Source organism: Pantherophis guttatus, chromosome 5 (assembly GCF_059756535.1).
Source record: "Pantherophis guttatus breed Tessera chromosome 5, ASM5975653v1, whole genome shotgun sequence".
Classification (NCBI taxonomy): Eukaryota; Metazoa; Chordata; class Lepidosauria; order Squamata; family Colubridae; genus Pantherophis; species Pantherophis guttatus.
Window position 1 is genome coordinate 5858050 of NC_142067.1, and position 23358 is coordinate 5881407.

A 23358-nucleotide genomic window follows, 5' to 3' on the forward strand; every position below is an offset into this window, starting at 1 on the left:
CAACACCCACACCCACACCGATTGTGTCCTTTCTCGCAACCGATGTCAGATAACTGCTGTGGAAATCCCACAAAGGTTCTTTTTTTGGATGTGTGTGGTGTACAGGCGTTGTGAGTTGGGAGACAACTCCACGATTGTCTTCTCCTCATTCAGTTTGAGTCCCTCCACCCCACCGCAGCCCCTCAGAGAGAGAGAGAGGCACCCCCCCTCAAATCCTGAAGTAAAAGCTCTATTGTGTTAAGACACAAAAAAACCCCGATTCCGGCTTCAGCCTGTCCTCTTCCATTTAGCATATCCTTTATTTGCCTCTAAATTGGCATTAGGCTCAGAAACCAGTCTAGGCGGGCTGCAGAAAAGGGGGGGGGGAAAGCAACTAATCCATCCATATTTTATATATATATATATATGTTTATGTAAGTTTTCACGGGTATGTATGTGTGTATATATCCACAATTACACGGGAAGAAACCCAAAATATTAAATATACATTGGTTATTCGGGTTTCCTCCCACGTAAAATATATATAATATATAAAATATATTAAACAAAGCGGGATTTAAAAACAAAGCGGTAGCAGCAGGTGAGACCGCCTGCTGCTACTGATAACCTCCCACCGGCCAATACGCTCTCACAGAGAGGGCCTCCTCAGGGTGCCGTCGGTCAGGCAATATCGGCTGGCGGCCCCCAGGGGGAGAGCCTTCTCTGTGGGGGCACCCGCCCTGTGGAATGAGCTACCTCCTGGAATACGACTGATCCCGGACCTCCGGACCTTCCTTCCGTAAGGCCCTGAAGACTTATTTATTCCAGCAAGCCGGCCTAACCTAAATGGTTTTTAATGGGATTTTTAAATTTTATAGACTTGGGGTTTTAAATTGGGAGGGCGATTGATTTCATCTCTTTTAATTATCTTAACTTTTGTATTGCATGTATTTTAATTTTGGCTGTTCACCGCCCTGAGTCCCTTTTGGGAGAAGGGCGGTATACAAATTAAATTAATAAATAAATAAATTAATTAATAAATAAATTAAAAGACCCCTTTCCCCCCCTTACTCTTCCCTTTTCAAGCTCGTTTCCCAGATTACCGCTGAAAATATGTCTTTGTTGATCAGTTCTCTTTCCTTCTGAAAAGTAATGATTTTTTAAAACTATTGCTTTTAGAGGGAAAAGAAAGCAGGGACAGATAAGTGACGAGAGGACTAAAACAAAGAGGGGGAAAAAAAAGCAATTTGTGGCTCAAAAAAGACACAGGCTTCGTTCCATCCAGTTAAGGCCTTCCAAATGTATTCCGGCTACAACTTCTGTCGTCCTTTTCTGATAATGATAATGACGGATGATGTTCTCGCTCAAAAAGCTGTTCTCGGAGAAGACTCGGAGGAGCCCCGTTGGATTCTTTTGGTTTGGGAGATGGGGGGAGGCTCTTCGCAAGGGCAGCCCCCCCCCAAAGCTCATGTCTCCGGATAGCCTCGCTGATTTGCAAATTACGGCAAAGGGAACAGTTCACAGCTCTGTGTTGTGCTGTGGCATCAGAAAGTCGTGTTTCTTTGATGCGGGATGGAAATGCTTGTACAGGGTGTAAAGTTAAAGGTAAAGGTTCCCCTCGCACATATGTGCTAGTCGTTCCCGACTCTAGGGGGCGGTGCTCATCTCCGTTTCAAAGCCGAAGAGCCAGCACTGTCTGAAGTCGTCTCCGTGGTCATGTGGCTGGCATGACTCAACACCAAAGGCACACGGAACGCTGTTTCCTTCCCACCAAAGGTGGCGCCTATTTTTCTATTCGCATTTTTTACGTGCTTTCGAACTGCTAGGTTGGCAGAAGCTGGGACAAGTAACAGGAGCTCACCCCATTACGCGGCACTAGGGATTCGAACTGCTGAACTGCCGACCTTTCGATTGACAAGCTCAGTGTCTTAGCCACTGAGCCACCACATCCCCTCGTACAGGGTGTAGGAAGAGCTTGAAACTTTAAGGAAATCAGGGCTCAAAAATCTGTAACACTTGAGCAGAGGGACTGGTTTTTTTGGGAAAACTAGAAAAACCGAGGACAGCAGTTAAGGTGCTCTCCTGGAAACCAGGCGACTGAGAGTTCTAGTCCCATCCTAAGCATGAAAGCCTGTGAATGATTTTGGCCCAATCACTAAGAGACGGTGAGTTCTAGTCCCGCCTTAGGCATGAAAGCCAGCTGGATGTCTTTGGGACAAACACCAGGGAACGGTGAATTCTAGTCCCACTTTAGGCATGAAAGTCAGTTGGATGACTTTGGGCCAATTAGCAGGAGACGGTGAGTTCTAGTCCCACTTTAGGCATGAAAGCCAGTAAATGACTTTGGGCCAATCACTAAGAGACAGTGAATTCTAGTCCCGCCTTAGGCATGAACGCCAGTGGATCAGTGGTGGGCTGCCCCCGGTTCGCAAGAACCGGTAGTAAAACCAACGGGAGGCTCCGCCCACTGACCCGGATGTCATCATAGGTGATCTGCGAATGAAGCGATATGCGCGCACGCTCCCGATGCGAATCGGTAGTAAAGGTAAGTAGAACCCACCCCTGCAGTGGATGACTTTGGGCCATCAACAGGAGACGGCGAGTTCTAGTTCCACCTTAGGCATGAAAGCCAGTGGATGACTTTGGGCCAATGACCAGCAGACAGAGAGTTCTAGTCTCACCTTAGTTATGAAAGCTTGAAGTCTCAGTGTCTAAATGAGATGGAGGTGTCAGATGGCGAAGTGTGGAATTTAGGCAATTATAACACCAAAACATTTGCATCTTTTTGAAAAAAAAAGCACCCACAGATATTGTTATCTCTAGAATTTTCATCACTCGGAAAAGTAGAGGTACAACATCTTAGGAATTATGTATTCTATACACATGTGCAGAAATGGATAGACTAACATTGAAATTGAAAGATAAGGAAGACTCTCAGTATTTTAAGATATGGGACAGTTGGTATGAGTGGATAAACCAATGGAAAAGAAGGTAAAGTCAAAACTTAGTAAGAAATTTAAAGTAATAATTATACACCGTCATTAAGGGAAAAAAAGGGAAAATAAGTTCTTGTATATATGTGTACTTATATACATTATATATACCTTATTTGTTGATATTCTTGATTGTATTTTAAGGTTGTGAATATTTTATACAATTTTATGTTTTCTTTTTAAATCTAATAAAGTTTGTTTTTAAAATGAAAAAAAAAAAAGGAATTATGTATTCTAAAAATGATTTCAGAATTTCTGTTTTGTTGTCCTTACAGATAAAACTTGTCTTTACCTGGAAATGTAAACAATTGACCATGAAAATGTGAAGATTCATCTCGCAGGAATGAAAACATGAGATTTGTCTTTTGTATTTCATCTTCCTTTGGAAATCTCGTGTCTCAAACACAAGATCTGCCTTTCAGATAAATTCAGCATTTCAAATGCTGGAACAAAATTGCTTAAATTATTAATAAATATTCAGCTGGCAGTGACTCTAATACTTATGCTACTTTTTAACAGATTTCTCTCGCGCTCTCATCTGCTTCCAAAGCGTTTTTTAAAGAAAGTGGCACAATTACAAGCAAAACACTAGTTTTTAAATAATCTCATGTAACTCTTTAGGGATGCAGTCCAGACTTACAAATAGCCAGAGGTGGTATTCAGCCGGTTCGTACAAGTTCAGGCGAACCGATAGCGGTGACTGCAGGCGGGTCTGCCCCCGCCCCAACATAATGCCATCCTATTTAGCCATGTTTTGGTGGCTGGAAGGCGCGTGTGCGTGCGAAGTGAGTGCACGCGCAGCGAACCAGTACTAAGAATATTTTAAACCCACTGCTGTATGTACCTTATTTTTTGGAGTATAAGACGCACCGGAGTATACGACGCAGCTTAGTTTTTGGGGAGGAAAATAGGGGGAGGGGGGAAATCTGCCTACCAGGTATTCATCTGGTTAGCGTCCTTAGTCTGGTCAGCTTCAGCACATTTAGTTTGCTGGTTTTTATCCCCTGCTTGGGGATAAAAACAACTTCTAAAGCACAACTGATCTTTGGAGAGAGAAGCAATGAGAAAAGCAGGCAAACCACCGAGATCGCTTCATTCACTAGCGCCTCCTTAGGGCTGAAAAAAAGTTTCACAGCTGAGAGTCGGAGGGAGCAGGCAAAGCACGGAAGATCGCTTCACTAAAAAAAACCTTCTAAAGCACAGCTGAGAGTTGGAGGGAACAGGCAAAGACTGCTTCACTTGCTAGCGCCTCGTTAGGGCGGAAAAAAAACTTCACAGCTGAGAGTCAGAGGGAGCAGGCAAAGCACGGAGATCGTTTCACTCACTAGCACCTCGTTAGGGCTGAAAAAAAACTTTGAAAAAGCTACATTCAGAGTATAAGCCGCACCCAAATTTTCAGCCTCTTTTAGGAGGGAAAAAAGTGTGTCTTATACTCTAAAAAATACGGTAGCTAACATCTTCGGGAGATGTTCTAATCAGCACCCACTGTCAGATTACAGGTCATCCTCAACCTACGACCACAATGGAACCCAGCATTTATGTTGCTAAGCGAGACAGTTGTTAAGTGAGTTTTTGCCCCATTTCGCAACCTTTCTTGCCGGCGTTAAGTGAATTACTGCGGTTGTTAAATTAGTAATGTGGTTGTTAAATGAATCTGGCTCCCCCCATCGACTTTGCTTGTCGGACGGTCGCAAAAGGGGATTGTAAATATGAACCAAGTGGCAAGGATCTGGATTTCGATCATGTGAACATGGGGATGCCGCCACGGTCGTAAGTGTGAAAAATGGTCATAAATGGTCATTAACTGAATGGTTGTAAATCAAGGACTACCTGTAAGGGCCGTCAGACTTCTGAACGCAACACACCACCACAATTAGGTTTAATATGATAGACTTGCAGGGCCAGCGCAACGTGCAACAAGTTTATACCAGTGGTGGGTTCCTCCCAGTTCGGTCCGGTTCGGCCGAGCCGGTAGCGGTGACGATATGACATCACCGAACCGGTTCTCCCCCCGCCCTCCCACCCACCCACCCACCCACGTTATTCTTACCTTTTATTTGGTCCCACCCCCAATCAATTGCTGCCTCCTGAGTCCCAGCTGATGACTAGAGGGGAAAAAACTGTTTAAACTCTTGCCGCGGGGCTTCAAAGGGCCGTCCTACAGCTGATCAGTATTAAAGCAAACAAATGAGTTGGGTCGTAAATGCGAGGACTGGTCGTAAGTGCGAGGACCTTCCAGAAATGACTCTGACCAGCTAGCCACGCCCACCTAGTCACATGACCTCCAAGCCACACCCACAAAATAAGCCACGCCCACAGAACCAGTAGTAAAAAAATTTAGAACCCACCCCTGGTTCATACCGGTGTAATATAATATAATGTTATATACATATAGGGATGCAATGGCTCAGAGGCTAAGATGCTGAGCTTATCAATCAAAAGGTCGGCAGTTCAGCGGTTCGAATCCCTGGTGCCACATAACAGAGTGAGCTCCCGTTCCTTGTCCCAGATTCTGCCAACGTAGCAGCTCGAAAGAACGTAAAAAATGCAAGTAGAAAAATAGGGACCACCTTTGGTGGGAAGGGAACAGCGTTCCGTGCACCTTCGATGTTGAGTCATGCCGACCAGATGACCACGGAGACTTCTTCGGACAGCGCTGGCTCTTCGGCTTTGAAACGGAGATGAGCACCGCCCCCTAGAGTCGGGAACGAATAGCACATATGTGCGAGGGGAACCTTTACCTTTAGCTTACATCTATGTATATGGGAATGTGTGTTAGTTATTACTTATTTGGGTTTAGGGATTTCTTTTTATATTATTTGTTGAGTTATTGAGATGTATTCTGTGTTTTCGGGGGGTGGGGGTAGAGGGGCTGCACCAAGGGAGGCTCATTCGATTTCATTGTACACATGTTGTGCATTGACAATAAAGGTTTGGCTTGATTTAATAGAGCAATAGGTTCTGTTATTCATCACAAGCTACAAAAAAACATGTAACATTACGTGTCCACATATTTTCGTAAGCACAGTGCTATTTAAATGATTTTTTTTTTTTTTGCCTTAACACTTTTACGCCTGTTTACTTGGGAGGAAAAAAAAAACCCTTCCGTTATTAAGAAGCTTATGCAGAGAATTAATTATAGCTCTACATTTTCCCTTTTTTATAAGACTCATAGATCAGGATGCAATTATTTAAACTTCATACATGAGAATCCGAAGCTCAGAAACAAGCGCTTGGCTCCGAATCCAACTGAGTTTTTGGATTACTGCGTTCCAATTGAATCCATGAAACTAATGCTTCACGTCTATCTCAAAAAAATAAAAAATAAAAAAAAAATATTGGGGAGTATGCAAAAAAGCAGAGTTGGCATTAAGATATTCATTGAAACAGGGAATTTTAGGGTTTAAATTGGGTTTTTTTTTCCCCCAAACCACAGAATCTCTCTCAATAGAATGAATAACGATGAACATAAGGAAAGAGAAACGGGGGAGTTACGGAGAAAAACATCTGAAAAAAGGACAAAGTGAAAATGAAATGAGAAAAATACATGTATGAGAATGAAAAAACGATATATATATATTTTTATTTATTTTACCAGGCTAGTCTGGCCTAACCTCTCCCATTCTCTTTTTAATGTAAATTTTAATGTAAATTTTAATTTGTTCTTAACCTGGGGTTTTAAATTTGTCTTGGGCTAAATTGATTTAATCCGATTTTACTTCTGCTCTTAAATTTTTGTATTCTGTGTGTTTTATCTTGTGCCTGTTCACCGCCCTGAGTCCTTCGGGAGTATGGCGGTATATAAATCAAATAAAATGAAAAAATGAAACGATATAAGCAGAGGGGGTATTCAGCCGGTTCGGATCGGTTCGCCCATTCGCCCCGCCCTGCCCTGCCGCCAAGACATCCTATTTAGCCATCCTATTTCGTGGCCGGGCGTATGCACGGAAGGCGCAGGTGCAACCAAAGCGTATGCGTGGAAGGCCGGCGCATGCACGGAAGGTGCACATGTGCACGAAGTGAGTGCGTGGGCAGGGCGAACCGGTGGTAACAATATCTGAAACCCACCGCTGGATAGAAGGTATAATGTGCATCAGTGGTGGGTTTCAATTTTTTTTATTACCGGTTCTGTGGGCGTGGCTTGGTGGGAGTGGCATGGCTTGGTGGGCGTGGCAGGGGGAAGATACTATAAAATCTCCATTCCCACCCCGCTCCAGGAGAAGGATACCGTAAAATCACCATTCCCTCCCCAATCCAAGGGAAAATTACTACAAAATCCCTATTTCCTCCCGATCAGCTGGGACTTGGGAGGCGGAGAAGAGATGGCGGCGGGGGCCAGCCAGAATTTTTACTACCGGTTCTCCGAACGACTCAAAATTTCCGCTACTGGTTCTCCAGAACTGGTCAGAACCTGCTGAAACCCACCTCTGGCATGGGGGGTGCATGAGTGGGGGCGGGGGAGAACGGGGGTGCGGGGGAGTGCGGGGGGTCACACATAAATACACAGGGGGCAGGGAAAACACAGGGAGGTCAGGGGCTCATGTGCGGGGGAGGGGCACATGGCGGGGGTCGTGCGCGCATTTGTTTTGTTTGTTTTTATTGGATTTATATACCACCCTACTCTCGAAGGACTCCGGGCGGTGAACAGCCCAGAATAAAACACATAAATACAAAAATTTAAAATAGAATAAAAACGAATTAAATAATTCGGCTGAGACGAATTTAAAATACCCAATAATTTAAAAACAAATTAAAATTTAAATTTAAAAGGGGAAAAGATTTAGGCCAGGCCAGCTTGATGAAATAAGAAAGTCTTGAGCGCGTGACGGAAGGTGCGCAGATCCGGGATCCTCCATATCTCTGGGGGGAGCTCGTTCCAGATCATAGGTGCCCCCACAGAGAAGGCTCTCCCCCAGGGGCCGCCAGTCGACATTGTTTGGCCGACGGCACCCGGAGGAGCCCCTCTCTATGGGAGCGTACTGGCCGGTGGGAGGCATTGCATTATGGGTGCGCGTGCATGTGCTTTCGGCATGCAATGACAAAAAGGTTAGCCATCACTGGCATAGGGTCTCCTGCCTGAGCAGAGGGTTGGACTAGAAGACCTCCAAAGCCCCTTTCATCTCTATTCTGGTTGACCGCTTGATCGAACCACCTGTACTTAAATGATTGGGATACATTTGAATTGGGAGGAATAGTTCAGAGACCTGAACAAGAATGGTAGCGATAAAGAGGAGAATAGAAAGGAATAACAAAAACCGTGAACAACCCAAGACAAAAAAAAAAGCAAATTATAAATGCTGTGAGAATCTTAAGAAAGTGTACAGATGGTGCAAACAGAGGACTATGAAAATCTGGATACTGTTTGCTTAGGAAACGGCTAAGTGGGTTGTTTAATGTGCGCGAAGGGCTACGTGTGTGCCCGATGAATGGAAGAATGCCACAATTGTTGCCCTACACAAAGAGGAAAGTAGCAAGTCTGAATGCAAAAACTACGGGGGAGATGATAATCAAATGTTCCCGGGCGAATACATTTGGCAGAATTCTGAAAGAAAGAGTGAAAGAAATGACAATGAGCAACAGTTGTGTGCGGCTGTACCCCGGGAGGGTAGGGGGGGGGCACCCAGGACACATTTGTGGGTTTTCAACAACTCAGCTGAGAAATAGATCCACGGAACAACGTTTACCGTGACTTTGTTGAGTGAGATAAATGTGGGATAAGATGAAGAGGGGTTTGAATGATATATTTCACGTGAATACGGAGCTGAGGGTTGTTTGCTGAATGAGATAAGATGTTACGGGAGGAAGGGAGAAATTAAAAGTTCTTCATATAATTCGACATTATCCAGGGAATAAGGCAAGGGTGTTTTTTGACAACCGGGGTAAAATCCAGCAGGTTCTGGAGAACCGGTAGCGGAAATTTTGAGCAGTTCGGAGAACCGGTAGTGGAAATTTTGAGTAGTTTGGAGAACTGGGAAATATCACTTCTGGCTGGCCCCAGAGTGGGGTGGGAATGGAGATTTTGCAGTATCCTTCCCCTGCCACGCCCACCAAGCCATCAAGCTCACAGAACCGGTAGTAAAAAAAATCTGGCAGCAGAGTGTTTGCTGGCTGCCAGAAAAAAAGCCTAGAAACTAGTGGATTGCGATTTCACTGAACTAGGACTGCATAAAAATCTTGGTTTACGTAGGAAGAACCTGGCTAAAGAGAAATACACATAAAGCCTACGAAAAGGAAAGAAAACAAACACTGTACCTTTACAGGGAGGATACATGGGATGAGAGTGTGGCTAACTGATGAGGATTTATAAGTCGAGTGTTTGCTGGCTGCCAGAAAAAAAGCCTAGAAACGAATATATATATGCATTACTGTTCTAGCCAGGGTTTTTCCTACGTAAATCAAGATGTTTGTATAGCCATAGTTATTTTGAAGAACATATATATATATATATATGTAGGTCTTTGGTTATTCGGGTCTTCTCCCATGTAAAATTGGAAGTGTCTTGGCGACGTTTCGACGAAGTCTCATTCGTCATATTCAGGCTGGTGTTCTCGGCTTCGTGCTTCCAGGAGCAAAAACCATATATATATATGGTTATTTGCATGCTTGGAGTGAGGTTTTTGGGCATGTTAGTTGAAGAAACCCACCTCTGCATGTAACTAGCCTATAATGAATGCTTGTCCTCCCTGAGCAAGAGATGGTACGTAACCTGGTTAGTGCTTGGGTTACTGATTAGTGGATGCAGGGACAGGCACAGCCAGTAGTGGGATTCAAATAATTTAACAACCGGTTCTCTGCCCTAATGACCGGCTGGGTGGGCATGGCCATAGTGGGTGTGGCCAGGGGGTGTGACACGCAGCACCCCTCGGCCTCCTGCACCCCGTTTTGGAGCAAAAACGGGCCATGGGGGGGACGGGGATTCGCCGCCCCCCTGCGCCCCCTTTTGGGCCTAAGAGGCCTCCCTGCAGCCTCCTGGGAGCTTAAATGGGGCAGGTGGGGATTTCTGGAAGGAGCAGGGCAAGGCGGGGCTAGCCAGCAATTTAACTACCAATTCGCCCGAACTGGCCCAAACCGGCTGAATCCCATCACTGGGCACAGCCGTTCCACTGTGCCCATCGATTGCAGAGCAAACACGAGAACCACTGAACAGCTGATCAGTATGCACGTTTTCCCTCCTTTGTTTATTGATTTATTTCAATACCCTTTCTTCCAAAGAAACAGGAGGGAGCTTAAAACATAATTTTAGCCCCGGTAACCCAGAATGCAAAATATAAAATAACCGCCGTGTGGGAAACCCTTCCCCCCCCCGTTTTTCCTTCCCCACCAAATATTCTATCCGGATTGCATTTTCGTAAACGGAATCAGCTCCGAATAAAACAAGATTCGTTCATCGTTACGTTACGGGGAAAGGGAATTAATTAAGGGAGACTTGGCAGACGCAAACAGTCAAGAGCCATGCTGGGTTGAAACCGGCGTAAACCTCCGTGTGCCTTCATGCACCTTGCGCCCGCAAAGCAGGGGCGCATGAATATTCAACACGATCGCCGAGTCCCCTTCCACATTCTTGTTGTTTTGGCTTCCCTGCAAACTTGGAAGCCTCGCCGCCTTCCCCTCGCCCGCCCACTTCCCATCCGTTACTGTCTAATTAGAAAAGTGCAAATTAAATCAAATTTCAATTCTGGGCCGGGTCCAAAATGCAGGCGTTGAACTAGGGAAGAAGGAAGGCTGTCTGAATTGCTCTCTGGGCACTTGATGCCTTTCTCTCCCCGTGCGGCTCAGCAGGCACCCAAGGATCCAATCTGTGGCTATTTACTCTCTGCCAGGATATTGTGGCTAGCGAGTTGCGAAAACCTGACAGGGCAGAGCCCCCCGTTTGCTCTCGGGTGAAGGGAGTTCAGATCTGAGGTCCCAGTTCTTCTCAGTCAACCATTTGTTTTTTTTTTTTAAAAAAAGCAGGCCGAGCTACAGCATCTGCTCTCCGCAAGCCAGTTAATTTACCCTTTAAAAAGCTATGTGTATTAATTAGATGTGTTTAATTAGGATTGAACCTTAATGGACAGGCGGTATAGGCAGGGCTGGGCTGCTGGGACTTTGCAGGGGTTCGGGAGAACCTCTAGCTAAGATTCTGTGCAGTTCGGCGAACCCCCAAATCCCACTCCTGGCTGGCCCATCCTACCCCACCCCTCCGAGGAGTCCCCACGCGGCCCATTTTGGATGCAGGTAAGTGCAGGGCACGCGCGGAGGCTCAGGGAGGGTGAAAAATGGGCCTACCGTTTCAGAAAGTCCAGAAATGGGCCCGTTTCCGGCCTCCAGAGGGCCTCCGGAGCCTGGGGAGGCCGTTTCTGTCCTCCCAGGCTCAAGGAAAGCCCATGGAGCCCGGGGAGGGCAAAAAATTTAGAACCCACCCCTGCCGTGGTACAGCAGTCTGACTAGGCCAGGGGTGGGTTCTAAATTTTTTTACTACCGGTTCTGTGGGCATGGCTTATTTTGTGGGTGTAGCTTGGAGGTCATGTGACTAGGTGGGCGTGGCTAGCTGGTCAGAGTCATTTCTGGAAGGTCCTCGCACTTACGACCAGTCCTTGCACTTACGACCTGACTCATTTGTTTGCTTTTAACACTGATCAGCTGTAGGGCGGCCCTTTGAAGCCCTGCGGCAAGAGTTTAAACAGTTTTTTTCTCCTCAAGTCATCAGCTGGGAGTCAGGAGGCAGCAACAGATTGGGGGCGGGACCAAATAAAAGGTAAGAATAACGTGGGGGGGAGGGCGGGGGGGGGGAGAACCGGTTCGGTGACGTCATATCGTCATCGCTACCGGCTCGGTCGAACCGGACAGAACCCACCACTGGACTAGGCCATACCCACCCAGCAACCAGGCAGAGAACCCCTTGCTAAAATTTTTTAAGCCCACCCCTGGGTACAGGACTAACTTTACATGCAGAAAACTCTCGGTTTGATTCCTAGTATATCCAGTGATAAAATGATGTTGTACAGCAGCAACAAGAAAGAAAATTCAGGCAGAAGATCCTCAACATAGGTGGTCCTTGACGTATGACCACAATGCGGATGAATTTCTGTTGCCAAGGAAAGCGTTCTTAAGTGAATTGTGCCCAATTTTTTTTACCTCATTTTTTGCTAATTTTGTTGCTTCTTTTTGTGTCTATGGAAATTCTCAGTCATCCAGGTTCATGGTTGTCCCAAAGGTGCTTTTTCAAGAGGCAACTGGATTTTCTTGGTTTTTCTTTGAAGACCTTTCGCTTCTCATTCGAGAAGCTTCTTCAGTTCTGACTGGATGGTGGGGAATGGAAGGATTTATGTTTCTTGCAGACAGCTGGTCATTTGCATTCTTTTAGAGCAGTGTTTCTCAACCTTGGAAGCTTGAAGATGGGTGGACTTCAATTCCCAGAATCCCCCAGCCAGCAGCGCTGGCTGGGGGATTCTGGGAGTTGAAGTCCACCCATCTTCAAGCTTCCAAGGTTGAGAAACACTGTTTTAGAGAATCGTTGAGATCACTTGGAGGTTTGTCTGTGTCCTCAGGGTCACCTGAATAGTGCAGATGGATGTGGATCCTTCTTGGCCTCCAAGTGACCTCAACAACTCTCAGAGGGAGTACTAACAACCAGATGACTGCAAGGAATATAAATCATTCCATTCTCTACCATTCAGCTAGAACTGAGGAATCTTCTTGGATGAGAAGTGAAACGTCTTCAAAAAAAAAACGAGAAAATCCAGTTGCCTCTTGAAAAAGCATCTTTGGGTCTTTTTGCCAAGGTTCTTCAGTGAAACCCTGCAGTTGTTAAGTGAATCACATGGTTGTTAACCAAATCCAGCTTCCCCCATTTATTTTGCTAGTCAAAAGCCAGCCGGGAAAGTCACAAACGATGTCCATTTGACCCTGGATGTCATCATAACTAGACACGAGTTGCCAAGGGGCTGAATTTTGAACACGGCATGGAGATGGTGCAACGGTCAGAAGTGCGAGGATCAGTCATAAGTCACCTTTTTCCAGATTCACTGTCATTTTTGACTGGTCGCTAAATGAAGGGTTGTGTATGATTCCCTTAAACAACGGAAATTCTGATCCCAGTTGTGGTTGTTACGTGAAGGAGTACTACCAGGGGCTCAGTTTATTTGTAGGACTTATCAGATCAGGACACTAGAGGGCAGCAAATATTGAAAACAGAATTATTCTGACCCCTTGTGGTCATTCAGGAGTATGCACCCAAAGTCTGATTTTGGTATGAATGCCATTTCTGATCTCCAGCGGTTCTTCCGTGAGCTTATCCCGGCTGAAGCCTCCAAAACGGTTTGTCTACAAGACACGCGAGCTTCACTCAGCACAGCTGTGCTGCCTGGGAACCATGGAACGTGTAATCCAACATAGCTAGGAAGCACCCAGCTGGAGGCAGCCCCTCCAGACGTTCACCGTCCCTCAAAACGTGGATGACGTTATTACACCCAGGGTCTCACCATTGTCATTTACTACACCTCAGTCTTGTAATACTCCGTTATTTTCCAATTTAATTCACTAACATTTGTCAAAATGCTGAGATTCTCTTCGGAGGGACGGTTCTGTAGCACCAAAGCAGGTTATTATCTTCAAGGAGAGGCAGATGGAAAAACAGTATTTTGTAGCAGAGAGCCTACTCAGGTAACTATTGGCTACTTTTCATTAATTTTGGGTGACAGATGTAGTTGACTTGAGATGCGCGTTGCCTTCACTTACGTCCAACTTTTTATCTTTCTTCTTCCCAAAATCCAAACAGCCATAATGGCTGCAAATCTATCTCAGCATCAAATCACCTCTATCGATGCTTTGCTAGGTGGGAAAAAAAAAGTATCGTCTATTTATCGTCGCTATATTAAGACAGTTGCCAGAAGATGGACAAGAAAAGATGCAGGGATAAGGCAGTCAAGGCATTGGATAGGATGGAGGAGGGTCTGTGTGCACGCGCGCACACACACAAACACACACACACACACGAGATACAGACAGGGGTGGTATTCACGTACTTTCCCTACCGGTTCGCCAATGTGAGCACATGCGCCCCGTTCATACATGCGCCTAGTCTTTCGTGCATGTGTTTTGCTGGCACGCGTGCCTTCCGTGCATGCGCCCAGTCTCAGAAACGAGTCTAAATAGGATGGCATAGAGCTGGGGCGGGTGGGCGGACCCACCAGCAATTTCTGCTACCAGTTCGGACGAACCGGTCTGAACCGGCTGAATACTACCTCTGGTTCACAAATGTGAGCGCACGCGCCCCGTCCACACATGCGCCTAGTCTTTCGTGCATGTGTTTTGCTGGCACACGCGCCTTCCCCATATGTGCCCAGTCTCAGAAATGAGCCCAAATAGGATGGCATAGAGCCGGGGCGGGTGGGCAGGCCCACCAGCAATTTCCGCTACCGGTTCAGGCGAATTGGCCCGAACCGGCTGAATACCATGTCTGGATACAGGTAGTCCTTGATTTACGAGCACAGTTGAGCCCAAAATTTCTGTGGAGAAGTGAGATATTAAGTGAGTTTTGCTCCATTTTACAACCTTTCTCCCCAGTGAATCACTGCAGCTGTAAAGTTAGTATCACGGTTGTTAAGCGAATCTGGTCTTCCCCATCGACTTTGCTTCTCAGAAGGTCTCAAAAGGGGATCACATGTCACCAGGACTGCAACCGTCATAAATACAGAGTTTGCCAAGCATCTGAATTTGGATCATCTGATTCTGGGGATGCTGCAACAGTTGTTAAAACAGTCATAAATCATTTTTTTCTGGGCTGCTGTAACTTCGAATGGACACTAAACAAAATGTCGTAAGTCAAGGAGTACCTGTACAACTGTCACTCATCCGTTCATGGGGTGCAAGGACCTGACAATGAGATGTTGCGGCCATGACTTGCCCATCCTGGTCTACTTCAAAGCAGAACAGTTTTTCATATAGAAATTATCTTTTTGGACCAGAAAGAAGGAATAGACATAGCACTTAGACTTATATACCTCTTTACAGTGCTTTTACAGCCCTCTCTAAGCAGTTTATAGAATCAGCCTATTGCCCCCAACAATTTGGGTCCTCATTTTACCCACCACTGAAGGATGGAAGGCTGAGATTTGAACTGCCAAATTGCAGGCAGCCGGCAGTCAGCAGACGTAGCCTGCAGTACTGCCCTCTAACCACTGCGCCACCGTGGCTCATAGGAAGGAAGGAGATTGACAGGAAGGAGACTGCCCAGGGGATTCTGGGAGTTGAAGTCCAAAAATCTTAAAGTGGCCCAACACTGCTCTGCACAAGAAGGCTCCACACCCATTTGCATTATTCAGATGACCCAAAGGGCACAAATAAACCTCCAAACAGCCTCAGTGACTCTCAGAGGGAGTACTAATGACCAGAGGACTGCAAAGAATATAAATCTTTCCATTCTCCACCGTTCACTCAGAACTGAAGACGCTTCTGGGATGAGAAGCGAAACGTCTTCAAGGAAAAACAAACAAAGCCCAGTTGCCTCTTGCAAAAAACACCTTTGAGACCGTGCACGAGGGGAATTTTTATAGATCTTTGCAGGCTGAAGAGGAAGATGTTAAAACTGCTATCAGCCAGAGAAAAGACAGATGTTTACACCGATCCTCAAGGGAAGGCGAAGTAGCACTGAAGCATGCGAGGGTCTTAAGGCCTGTACCTTACAACAGCCGACAGATGTAAAACACCGTCATTATGCACAGCTGCAGAGCTCAGCAGCTCCTTGCTTATTGCTGGTGGTTTCTCAAATGCATCTCTTGCCAAGAGAGTCCGGCAAGGCCGAATCCCAAAATCCCAGGTAGTGATAATGATTCCTTTTGAGGCAGTGTGAACAACTGTGTCAAATGCCTTCTAGAACAGGTGAGCCAAATTCAAGGCCCGCAGGCCAGATGCAGCCCGCGATGTGGTTGGATGTAGTCCGCTATGTGGTCAAATGCAGCCCGCAATGTGGTTGGATCTGGCCTGCTGGGCCGTCCTGGTCTACCCAATGCGATGAGGGAAGATTAGGCCAGCGTAGCTTCGGCCTGGTCTACCCAGTGAGAAGAGGAAACATGCCAGCCGTTTGGGGAGTGGCGTCAAGTTGGAATAATATATATGAAATATTGATTGTTTTAAAATGACAAAGATTTGGAATGATGTCTATTTGGAAATAATTGTTTAGAATTTAGGGTGACATAGTAGAATGTCTAAAATCTAAATGTTTAGAATAATTGTTTTTCTTTCTTTTTTTTTTTTTAAAGATGTAAACGGATAAAATTTGGAACAAAATTGGTTGAGGGAATATGAGTAATTGTAATTTACTTTATACCGGATCAAATCCTCGCTCTAAAAAGATGTATTTTATGTTTTATGTTTTAAAAAATAAAAAAAAAACTTTCCAAAAAAAGAAAGAAAAGAAATTGAGTTTGACACCCCTGTTCTAAAAAGCTAAAGGTTCCCCTCGCACATATGTGCTACTCGTTCCCCGACTCTAGGGGGCAGTGCTCATCTCCGTTTCAAACCCGAAGAGCCAGCGCTGTCCGAAGACGTCTCCGTGGTCATGTGGCCGGCATAGCTAAATGCCAAAGGCCCACGGAACGCTGTTACCTTCCCACCAAAGGTGGTCCCTATTTTTCTACTTGCATCTTTTACCTGCTTTCAAACTGTTAGGTTGGCAGAAGCTGGGACAACTCACGGGAGCCCACCCTGTTTCGCGGCACTAGGGGATTCGAACCGCTGAACTGCCGACCTTTCGATCGACAAGCTCAGCATCTTAGCCACTGAGCCACCGCGTCCCCAATTCTGCAACACCCCTGTTCTAGAACAACATTAATATCCAGAGGGAGAGAAGGGACTTTACCTGTTGGAAGTAATTAAGAATAATCCATCAAATGGTGCTTGAAGTAGGCAGTTCTGTCCTGGATATGTTCTACTTCCACTTTACCTGTGGAGAAAGGAATAACTGAATAAGTACCAGTCCTTCTTTTATTATGAAATATGGAATAAGGACCTAGATATCTTCGAGACCGCCTGCTGCTACCGACGGCCTCCCATCGTCCTGTGCGCTCCCACAGAGAGGGCCTCCTCGGGGTGCCATCAGCCAAACAATGTAGGCTGGTGACCCCCAGGGGGAGGGCCTTCTCTGTGGGGGCACCTACCCTCTGGAACCAACTGCTCCCAGAGATAAGGAGAATCCAAGACCTCGGTGCCTTCTGCCGTGCCCTTAAAACTTTCTTTTTTCAGCAAGCCGGGCTGGCTTAATACTTTTAAATATTTTTAATTGGTTTGTCATTGTTTTTTAATTACAGGGCCAAATTTATATATATCTTTTTAATAGTATTTTAATGTTTGTAGTCTCTGTTTTTATTTGGCTGCACACCACCCTGAGTCCTCAGGGAGAAGGGTGGTATATAAATTTGATATAAAATAAAATAAATAAAATAAATAATAATAACAACAAAATATAATCGGCCCTCGATTTACCACCATAAACGAGCCCAATATTTCTGTTGCTAAGTGAGACAGTTATTTAGCGAGCTTTTTTAAAATATGCCACTATCTCGCTATCCAAAGTAACTCCAGATAAAGTCTAGATATTAATGGATGAATTAAAAAAATCATTGAATATGTACAATCTGGACATATTCCAAATATTGGGCTGGATTTTTTTGGGGGGGGGGTAACCTCAATGCAGCTTTCTTGCTTTGATATTTTCGTACTGCTGGACATGGGTATTGAAATAGTATATTTAATAAACACATTCTGTGCTTAACATCGACTGTAAAAGTCAATTCTTGTTCTTGGAAGCATAAACACAACGCTTCTTTTCTCCACATGGAGTGGAAAAATCAAAACAATTGTGACCACGTGACTCCTGTAACGGGGAGAGAACAAAATATTCTGATTTGAAACTTCTATTTAAATAAAAAAAAAACCAAAAAAGGCAAAGCAATTTTTTTTTACATGTTTTGTTTAATTGAGAGCAATTCTGACTAAAACTGCTGATTTTCAAAAAATGTTCAGAGAAGCTGATATTTGGGCCGGGTTCACACCACAACATTATACCAGGTTTTTAAAACTATCGTTCAATGAAACACAAATGGATAGGTTTATGGACTAATAATTTTCATTGGGATTAAGATCAGACACAAACAAATACATGACCTGCTAAAATAACCTTTGCTCGATGTTTTTAGCCTGGAGGAACTCTTGCAATAATTTTCAGATCTCATGCAGCAGCTCCTTGTGTAAAAATGGCAAAGTAAACAAAAACTTCACACAGCAATTTCACTTCTAACCTACGCAATCCGTGTTTTACAAGCTTTACAACAAGCGCAAAGTGGCAAGTGAACAGCTGAGTTGTGATGTGGAACAACAATCCCAACACTGTGCTGGTTTTGGATTGAATGTGAGCTAAAAAAAAACTTTCCTTCCTTCCTTCTCTCTCTCTCTTCCTTTCTCCCTCCCTCCCTCCCTCCTTCCTTCCCTCTCTCTCTCTCTGTCTTTCTCTCTCCCTCCCGCCCTCCTTCCTTTCCTCTCTCTCTCTCTTTCATTCATTTCTTTCTGCCTTCCTTCCTTCCTCCCACCCTTCCTTCCCTCTCTCTCTTTCTTTGTCTTCCTCCCTCCCTCCCTCCCGCCTTCCTTCCCTCTTTCTCTGTCTTTCTCTGTCCCTCCCACCTTCCTTCCCCCCTCTCTCTTTCTGTCTTTCTCTCTCTCTCCCTCCCTCCTTCCTTCTTTCTCTCTCTCTTTCATTTCTTTCTGCCTTCCTTCCTCCCACCCTTCCTTCCTCTCTCTCTTTCTTTCTTTCTTTCTCCCTCCCTCCCACCCACCTTCCTTCCTTCCCTCTGTCTTTCTCTCTCTCTCTGCCTCCCTCCTTCCCTCTCTCTTTCTTTCTCTCCCTCCCTCCCTTCCCTCCCTCTCTCTTTCTTTCTCTCTCTCTCTCCCTTCCTTTCTTCCTTCTCTCTCTCTTTCATTTCTTTCTGCCTTCCTTCCTCTCACCCTTCCTTCCTTCCCATCTCTCTCTTTCTTTGTCATTCTCCCTCCCTCCTTCCTTCTCTCTCTTCCTTCCTTCCTTCCACCCTTCCTTCCTTCCCTCCCTCCCTCCTTTCTTCTTTCTTTCTTTCTTTCTTTCTTTCTTTCTTTCTTTCTTTCTTTCTTTCTTTCTTTCTTTCTTCTTTCTTTCTCTGTCCCTCCTTCCCTCAGCTGAGAAAGGCTGTATTAAAAACAAGTTAAATTCAATCCTATGTTCTTGATTTAAGCTTTGTTTTTATCAGCGTATTGGTACACTGGATATCTTTTAGCCTCTCTCTTACCACCCAGAAAACCTTCTCCGTTAAGAGTACGCTAAGAATGTAAAAGAATCAATAAAAACAAAGAACTATTTCAACACATCCTGTGCTAGGCACGCATTGCAGAGAAGGCCACTTTGGAAGTCACCATCAATCAGCAGGAAAGTGACTCTCTGTGAATGGGGGACGATGTCTCTGAAAGGAAGCTAGACCCAGAGTTTTCGCCATCTATGGAAGCGTAGTTAGGTTTATGCCCCGTTTTACCTGCATAATCCTGATCAGTTTTAAAAATAAGGTCCCTTTCTAAAATTCCTCATGTTCCCTCCGAATTCACAATTCACAGTTTGACCCGCACCCACAACTTCAGGCAGGGGTGGGCTGCTGGGGATTCGCAGGGGTTCAGGAGAACCTCTAGCTAAGATTCTGTGCAGTTCAGAGAACCCCCAAATCCCACTCCTGGATGGCCCCGCCTACCCCTCCCCTCCCTTCCCCTCCCCGGAGTCCCCACGTGGCCCGTTTTGGATGCAGATAAGTGCAGGGCGTGCGCGGAAGCTCAGGGAAGGTGAAAAATGGGCTTACTGGAAGTTTGGGAAGTCCAGAAATGGGCCCATTTCCGGCCTCCAGAGGGCCTCGGAGCCTGGGGAGGCCGTTTTCGCCCTCCCGGAGGCTTGAGGACAGCCTCCAGAGCCTGGGGAGGGCAAAAACGTCCTCCCCCACTGTGGTGCAGCAGGCCAAGTAGGCCACTCCCACCATAGCCACGCCCACCCAGCAACCAGGCAGAGAACCCATTGCTAAAATTTTTGAAGCCCATCCCTGGGTACAGGACCCACGATTTCTGCTACCAGTTCGCCCAAACCTGTCCGAACCGGCTGAATACCACCTCTGGATAGTAGTATGGGAAAAAGAACACTGTTACAGCTAGCAAAATTTCAGTAGCTTTTAAGATTGTGGTCTTACTTGTCCCTTGGAAGTTAGAGGACACCATCAATCAGTGGAGGGAAGAGAAAATAAAGAAACGACACTTTTATAGCCCCCCCCCCCGTTTGAAAATCGAAAGGCTGACTATTATAGAGTTCTTTCAGAAAGCACCATCAATTAACCACAAATAACTGATTCCAAATCTATTGACTGTGTAATTTGCACCATACTGGGTACAATGTAATTAGCAAACGCCTGGCTGTAATATAATTTTGGCAGAACAACCAGGGTGTCCTAACAAGATGGGGAGAAAAAAAATATGATGCTATGAGCCAAGATTACATCATCGTGATCATAGTTATTTTAAAGCACAAGAAATACTCATTACGCATGAACGTTTCACCAAGAAAAGTGTTGAAAATGGAAGCTTTGACACCCAAAGTAGAATCTTTAGCAGAGACATAGGGTTGTTTTTTTTTTTGCATTTGCATTGTTACAATATTAACACTTTCCCAAATAAAAAGCATCCAGTAATATTAATTATAAGAACTGTCAGATTCAAATAGTCATGAATCATTACACAGAATAATGTAAACCTTTTGAAGAAGCCTTATAAAAAACTAATTTTGCATGAACAAAGGGACGCGGTGGCTCAGTGGCTAAGACGCTGAGCTTGTCGATCAAAAGGTCGGCAGTTCAGCGGTTCGAATCCCGAGTGCCGTGTAACGGGGTGAGCTCCCGTGACTTGTCCCCGCTTCTGCCAACCTAGCAGTTCGAAAGCAGGTAAAAAATGCAAGTAGAAAAAATAGGGACCACCTTTGGTGGGAAGGGAACAGCGTTCTGTGCGCCTTTGGCGTTGAGTCATGCCGGCCACATGACCACGGAGACGTCTTTGGACAGCGCTGGCTCTTCGGCTTTGAAACGGAGATGAGCACCGCCCCCTAGAGTCGGGAACGACTAGCACATATACCTTTACCTTATACTTTTCTCCTTTATTTATGAGTACAAGTAGTCCTTACCTTACAACCATAATTAACTCCCAAAATTCTGTTAAGTGAAACATTTTAAAGTGAGCTTTTGCCCCCCTTTCTGACCTTCCCTGCCACAGTTGTTAAGTGAATCACTGCAGTCGATAAGTGAGTAACCCGGTTGTTAAGTGAATCTAGCTTCCCCATTGCTTGTGAGAAGGTCGCCAAAGGGGACCTTCTGTGACCTTGGGATACAGCAACGGTCATTAAGTATGAACCAGCATCTGAATTTGGATCATGTGATCATGGGGATGCTGCAAAGGTCGTAACTGTGAAAAATGGTCATAAGTTCACATTTTTCAGGGCCGTTGTAACTTTGAACGGTCGTTAAATGAAGAACGATGACCAATGGACTTCAACTCCCAGAATTCCCCAGTCAGCATTCTGGGAGTTGGTCTATCCATGCTGTCCAGGAATGCTGGGAGTTGAAGTCCACCCATCTTAAAGTTGCTAAGGTTGAGACCAGGGGTGTCAAACTCACTTTCATTGAGGGCCGCATCAGGGCTGTGGTTGACCTCGGGACGTGGACGACTGGGAAGGTGTGGCCAACTGGGAGGGTGTGGTCAGCTTGACGCCACTCCCTAAACTACTAGCTCAAGGTTTCCTCTTTGCATTGGGTAGACCCAGTGGTGAAATCTGAACCGGTTTGCTACTGGTTTGCTGGCTGCGCATGCGCACTGCGTGCTAAGTGCGCACTGTAGGTGCACATGCGTGCTGCATGCCAAGTGCATGCTCAATGCGTGCATGTGTGATGCATGCCAAGTACGTGCTGAATGCGCACATGTGTGATGCATGTCAACTGCGTGCTGAATGCGAGCTTGCATGATGCATGTCAACTGCGTATTGAATGCGTGCTTGCGTGATGCATGTCAACTGCCTGCTGAATGTGCACTTGCGTGATGCATGTCAACTGCGTATTGAATGCGTGCTTGCGTGATGCATGTCAACTGCGTATTGAATGCGAGCTTGCATGATGCATGTCAACTGCGTATTGAATGCGTGCTTGCGTGATGCATGTCAACTGTGTACTGAATGCGTGCATGCGTGATGCATGCCAAGTGCGTACTGAATGTGCACTTGCGTGATGCATGTCAACTGCCTGCTGAATGCGCACATGCGTGCTGCATGCCATGTGCATACTGAATGCGCGCTTGCGTGATGCATGTCAACTGCGTATTGAATGCGTGCTTGCGTGATGCATGTCAACTGTGTGCTGAATGTGCACATGTGTGATGCATGCCAAGTGCATACTGAATGTGCGCTTGCATGATGCATGTCAACTGCCTGCTGAATGCGCACTTGCGTGATGCATGTCAACTGCATGCTGAATGCGCACATGCGTGCTGCATGCCAAGTGCGTACTGAATGCACGCATGTGTGCTGCATGCCAAATGAGCGTGGTGTGAGTGTGCATGTGCGGTGTGTGCCTGCGTGCGCTGTACACGCATGCACAATATCCACCAAAAGGAGGCTTGGGTAAGTAGAACAGCGAGGGGGGGGGATCAGCTGTGCTGTGCGATTTAGCTTCGCTAGAAAGCAGAATTTCCTCCTTTCTAGCAAAGCTAAACCTCGCAGCACAGCTGATCGTCGGAAATAACGGTTCGGAGGAAGCACTAGCTTTTTTTAAACTATCGGTTCGCCCAAACCGGTAGCATTTATTACAACCGGTTTTCCCGAACCGGAGCGAACTGGTAGCCTTTCACCCCTGGGTAGACCAGGCCGAAGCGACGCGAGCCCACCCCTTTCATTTTCCAGGATGGCCCCGCGGGCCGGATCCGATCTCATCGTGGGCCAGATCCAGCCCACGGTCCTTAGAGCTTGTCTAGGCACTAACTCTACAAGCGCTGCATAACCAACATTAACGTTTGACTTTAAATAATGAAATGGTGGGTGGGGGAATTTTAATGTATCTGGAGGAGATCTGAAAGCTTACGCTCTAATCCTCAACAAATTGACAGGATCTTTATTCTGGGAGATGCAAATTGAATAAAAGCGGTCCTTCCTTGATTCCCTTTCAAGCTAGCCCCCACCTTCTGGCAATTGATTTTCCTGCAGGGTAAAAAAATAAAAAAGAGGAGGAGGAAGGAAAGAAGGAAAAAAAGAAAGGAGGGAAAATTCACATTGCTGTGTTTTGCCAATGCTGGATTAAAAACTCCATCCAGGTCTTATTTC

The 23358-nt window shown here is 45.7% G+C and overlaps 1 protein-coding gene across 12 annotated transcripts in view; it reads right to left on the reverse strand.

Annotated features, from left to right (window-relative positions):
• Positions 1-23358, reverse strand: part of TENM4 (teneurin transmembrane protein 4) — a 626114-nt gene that overhangs the window by 365636 nt on the left and 237120 nt on the right. For 11 of the 12 annotated variants that reach the window (XM_087895779.1, XM_087895778.1, XM_087895780.1 and 8 more), the window contains exon 3: positions 16813-16896. The exons of the other annotated variant lie outside the window; for it this stretch is intronic. The gene's annotated coding sequence lies outside the window, so the exon portion shown is untranslated. The remainder of the gene's footprint in view (positions 1-16812; positions 16897-23358) is intronic. 12 annotated transcript variants of the gene reach the window in all.